This window comes from Oreochromis aureus, linkage group 2, assembly GCF_013358895.1.
Source record: "Oreochromis aureus strain Israel breed Guangdong linkage group 2, ZZ_aureus, whole genome shotgun sequence".
NCBI lineage: Eukaryota > Metazoa > Chordata > Actinopteri > Cichliformes > Cichlidae > Oreochromis > Oreochromis aureus.
Window position 1 is genome coordinate 35259281 of NC_052943.1, and position 5616 is coordinate 35264896.

At 39.7% G+C, this 5616-nt stretch overlaps 2 long non-coding RNA genes across 5 annotated transcripts; both read right to left on the reverse strand.

Annotated features, from left to right (window-relative positions):
- Positions 1-668: 668 nt before the first annotated feature.
- On the reverse strand, positions 669-3459 carry LOC120443488. Of its 4 annotated transcripts, XR_005615456.1 has the most exons (8): positions 3195-3459; positions 2968-3069; positions 2406-2638; positions 2135-2308; positions 1945-2038; positions 1603-1683; positions 1242-1333; positions 669-1135 (listed from the first exon to the last, which is right to left on the reverse strand). It is a non-coding gene; the product is annotated as an uncharacterized LOC120443488 (long non-coding RNA). The 4 variants fall into 4 exon arrangements; XR_005615457.1 differs by lacking the exon at positions 2968-3069; XR_005615453.1 differs by having other exon boundaries at positions 2406-3069.
- Positions 3460-4449: 990 nt separating this feature from the next.
- Positions 4450-5342, reverse strand: LOC120443493. Its single transcript, XR_005615459.1, has 3 exons — positions 4950-5342; positions 4667-4751; positions 4450-4524 (listed from the first exon to the last, which is right to left on the reverse strand). It is a non-coding gene; the product is annotated as an uncharacterized LOC120443493 (long non-coding RNA).
- Between the last annotated feature and the right edge of the window lie 274 nt (positions 5343-5616).

The following is a 5616-nucleotide window of genomic DNA, read 5'->3' on the forward strand; positions in this document are numbered from 1 at the left end:
GACTACTTCCATCAGGAAGGAGGTTCTGCAGCATCCGGTCCCGAACCAGCAGACTGAGAGACAGCTTTTTCCACCAGGCCATCAGACTGCTGAACACGTCATAGACACCTCACCCTCACTACTGGAACTTCAACATTATGCACTCCATACTGTACATTAATGCCACTGTTTTGCACATACCTACCTCTGTATATTTTATATTTTATATATCTTATTTTATTGTTTACTCTATTTCATTTGTAAAACATGTATATACACACACACACACACACACACACACACACACACACACATGTAGAAAAACATATTTAGTACACACACTCAGTAATGTATATACCTTTATATATGGTACATATATTTATTACTTTTTAGATTAACCATTTTATATTTTGCTTGTTGCACGTTATTGTATTTTGCACAACTCTGTTGCTTGTGAAGCTTGCACACAAGAATTTCACTCGCATGTACTGTACCAGTGTACCTGCACATGTGATGTGACAATAAAGGTGATTTGATTTGATTTGATTTGATTCAAAGAAACTGGGACGCACCATTTTGTCTGTAAAGACTTTGTGTTCAAGACTCTGATGATGACGACAAGCTCCTCTAGTCGTGCCTGCAACGCCCAAGGCTGCCATCAGTTTGATCACTTTCTAAGTGAGAGGAATATTAATCAGAATACAGGATGAGTAACAGTCACCAAACTACAGTGGACTCTGTAATCACTGACTTGATGATATTCATTATAAGACATCTGTAGCCTTCATGTGCTGCATTATCATTAGATAACAAGTATGTCGGTGTTCAGGTTTATAAAACCAACTAGTACGACATCATTTCAACCCAGGTTCAATCCAATTTGATGAAACGCAAAAACTCTGCCATAAATTCCACTTTTACAAGGCTTATTTTTCTTTGTTTGTTGACACTGTCAGAAAGATATTAACTCTACCTTAAGTTCTTTAATGAGGCCATGGTGGGTCCTATTGTTATACACGAGTGTGTTATATTGAGACTCACTTTCAGCCCATTTCTGCACATCGGCCACCCATTGCTGCAGTGTGTCGTCATCCACACCCAGCTCATTTCTGGTCATATTCAGGCTCTCCATTTGTTCTCTAAGGATCCTTATGATCTAAGAATACATTAATAAATGTCATTCGCATTGATGTTTTTACAGTACAGGTGTTTTTCCCCCATTACCACACACATTTAAATGGGTGTTGAAAAAAAAAAATCACCTTTAGATATCTCTGGCTCAAACTGCGGCCCAGTTGTTCCACTTTCCTTTTGGTCCACCCCAAAGCCAGGAGGGTCAGCATGTCTGTTCGCCCTGCATTTCAGTTCGTATAAAAATAAGAATTAATGAGTGAGTGGAATCTCACACACAGACACATACCTGCTTTTGTACTTCAATGGCCGCCCTAGACAGGAAACTGTTTACTTGTCCCACCTCTTTTCCAACTGTAGAACCGCCCCATCCTAAAACGCACCTCCCATTTGATCTATAGAAAGGAGGTCACAATACATGACTGCTGAATTCATTCAACCTTATAACAAAATGTCTCAAACTAATCTCCAAAACTACAAGCTGCAGTATACCTCGCATTTCCAAATGAGAGCCTTTGCATGCATGACGGAGAGAAATGGACGCATTGACAAGAGGTTCCTCAGCTGAGCCACCTTGATTAAATATGGGAAATATTTACAGGACACATCGGAGCAAAGGAAAGTAATATGTCCTGGGACGCTAAAATTAAGTATACATTAAGAAAAAGTAAAGTAAATAGTATTATAACAACACCAAGAGAAAAATAAAATGAATATACACCCATCCATATGCATTTATACACACACACACACACGTGTATATGTTTATGGCGTTAACGTCATTTTAACAAGATTAACGCTGACAGCACTAATATATATATATGAGTCTCTTACATCATTTGTGTGTCTCTGGATGTATTTCATAAACTCAGCAACTTCCTCATCTTTTTCAATGAAGACACCTTCAAAGTTCGCCTGCTCTGAAGTGCTGAACGGACACAGTGACAGTTGTTTGAAAAGAAACATTAAAATACTTTTTTTCTACAAATCCATATTTGATTTATGTACACAATGCATAACGTACCTTGTATTTGATTGAATGCGATAAAGCTTCCAGTTTCCATCAACTGAGACGGCAAGCACGTCTGGAGTGCAGGCAGGGCAGCTAACGCATGGCTCCTTGCACATCCTGTCCATCTCAAACAGCACTCCACTCCACAAAGCTTTTACTGAAGGCATCAGCTGATATTCGGCCAGTCTTTTAAGTAGAGGACAAACAACAGAATATTCACGGACAGTCATCATAAACATTGATTTGCACAATTTCCTTAAACGTGACAAATTTAGAAACTCACCCTTCAAAAATGGGCTGTTCTTTCATCCAGCATTTTGACAAATGCCTTAAGTGACATCCCTGGTGCAGCCTTCTTAATGTCATAGAAAGACTGAAAGGCATCCATTGAAAACAGGGTGCAGAAATTTAAGGTGCCAGGCCAATATCCACTACCCAGGATGTCCTTAACTGAGGGGGACCACATTAAGTCACAGCTGGTGCAGCTCACCACTGGCAGTGCAAGGTTATAACGGCCTTTAGAAAGGATAAGGATAAATTCAGTCATGGGTCAAAGCATTCATTTTTTTCATGTTGTGAAGATTTCATGTTGTTTTCAAAGCAAAGCAAAGTAAATCCAAATGACCTTTGACAGGTGCCCACATATACTGCAGGCCGAGGGTAATTCAAAACAAGATAGCAATTCTTATAGATGTATCTATTATGTTTCTATTGTTCAGCACTTTGGTCAGCCTTGTGTGTTTTTAAAGTGCTATATAAATAAACAATGATGATAGCAATGTACAATTTGCACTAAAACCTGCAAACACATCTATTGTGTATGTAGTGTGTGACAAAAGGGCAACCATTTATGGTTACAAGAGCCACAACTGCGCCGGGTGAAACCTCAACGTTACCTGCTTGGCAGTCACACACATGGTCTGGCCTTTGCACAGGCAACAGCCGAACTAACATTAAAAAACACACAATATATATAAAAAGAATTGGAAATTAACTGATACACAATAAATATACAATAACAGCACCCACTCATAGAACATAGCAAGAAATGCATAGGACTTAAAAACCGTACCTATTGGCTTGTGAAACTCTGATGAAGGCTGCAAAAACCCTCCTGTTACTGCCTCTTGGTTGTGCAGGACAAAGCGTGTGTGAACTGCAATATCACAGTCAGCACAAAGGAATGGAAGAGGCAGGCAGTCCAGACACCTCACAACTACTTGTTTGCCACACTGACACACACGGTGTGACTGTGGATCCAGAGTAGATAACATTTTGTCTATAAGACAAGGCCTGGCCTCTTTCCACTTTTGCAAGGACACCATGTTTCTGATCTCCTAGTGACAGTGTTGGGGAGTAACGGAATACATGTACCGCCGTTACGTATTCAGAATACAAAATATGAGTAACTGTATTCCGTTACAGTTACCGTTTAAAAAGGTGGTATTCAGAATACAGTTACTTTGTTGAAATAAATGGATTACACGGCGGTACTTCCCTGTTTCATATTGTCGTGGGTCAGGACTGTTTGGGTTTGTTTGACAGCTACGTTCTGTTGTTCCAGGCGGCAGCGTTACGGTTGCCATGGTTACAGGGTGACGCGCTCTCTCTCTGCGTGTTTCCTGGGTGAGAGTGCGCCTTTTTGTTGTTGTTGTTGTGCTAAGCTAAAAGGCAGAATGCTACAGGCATAGCTCTAAAGAATGTAGCTTCATAGGCAGTGTAGTCCGTGCTGCAGGGAGAATGGACTGCCATACCCGTTATGTGTCTGTGAGCGAGGGAGGGAGAGAAAGGAAAAGTCCGAGCTGTCACGGAGCAAAAACGGGAGCTGGAAGCATGTAAATATAATAATAACCACAGAAGCCAAGAAGAGTGCCTGACGAGCCCATTTGTAAGTAAGCTATTAAGACTCAACTGTACACTGTGTTCGTGTTTTCCTCCGGAAAAAATAAGTTCCGTTGGAGCAGCCTTTCAACGCCTCTCTCTCTCTCCCAAGCAAAGTTGACCCAGACAACAAAGTAAAGCTATTTTTCGGCTACCAGCCCGACACGGAACCCACCGTAGATAGCCAGAGGTCCCTTTACTACGTTTCGGAGCCATGGACCTTCAGTAACAGTAATAAATCACAGCAATAGGACATTCACGTAGTTGTAAACAGCATGATAATATATTAAGTATTCCAAAGTATTCAGAATACGTTACTCTCATTGAGTAACGTAACGGAATACGTTACAGAATACATTTTGGGGCATGTATTCAGTATTCTGTAGTGGAATACATTTTAAAAGTAACCTTCCCAACACTGCCTAGTGAGTAGTAGCTGACTCAGACGCCATCTCACAAGTCATGGCTGCGTCCTCTTCGCCATCCTCCAACAACCTGAGGAAGCACCTCAGTTCCACACACTAACAGAAAAACAAATAAATAAAGAAACTCTTCCACAAAGTGAAAAACACTCTAGGCAGTATGTTTCTTAGGACTGCACAAAAGGCCTGCCTAACTCAACTATAACAACAAATATAAAAGTAAACTTTAAAAAAGGAATACCTTCTTTTATATATTGTGAAAGTGCCTTTTGTTGGGTTGACACTGGCAACATAACTAGGTTCTTCACGTGGACATTGATGCTGATCTGCGGAAAATGGGGGAAAAAAGAGATTGAAGAATATTTACTTACTGAAACATATATACACATATAAAAAATTTATAAAAAATATATCAAATAATATAACGTTTACTACGTACAATAAATTAGACAAGTGTGTCCCCTCTTTAACGTTTGTTTCCAGTAGATCACATTTACAAAAAAAAAAAAAAAAAAGAAGGTTACCTGCATGTCTTGACGGAGTTCGTCAGCAGCTTGAAGCTTAGCGCTCCGGTTAACGTTAGCAATTAACGTTAGCATTATAGGTTTGTAAATAGCTAGCAAGAACTATTAGTGCAAAAACTGCTTTACACACCATGTGAGGCTCTTTTGCAACACACAAGTCCTTAAATGTTTATAATAGATTTAATGATCATCGTTGGTTTAAATGGCTAATGCTGCACTAGCCACGTGTAGTCGTTACCGTACTGTACCTAGCAAGCATGCTGACGGTAGCTGTAGCCATTTTTAAATGCATTAAATCGTTCCCGAGATCAGTCACCCCTGTTTGTTTGAAGCTTTTGTGGAAAAAAACCCCCTTTGAAACACACATCAAGCTATTACTCTAAATATATGTATTTTTACATACCTGCATTAGAATCAATTCTTATTCTTATAAACGGGTCTCTCCGTTCTCCCATCATCCTTTGCTTACACAGGTTGCGTCTGATTGTTTGGAGCCGAGCGCATCCAAAACTAACAGGAGTGGTGAATAAAACTATAAATGTGTTTTAAGTGTGAAATAAAAATAATAAACCCAACCAAGGATTATGTACGTTAAATCTGCGCACTTTCAGATCGTGAATCACTTTGGAAAATGAAGCGATTTTATTGTTGAATTATCAGTGTTACT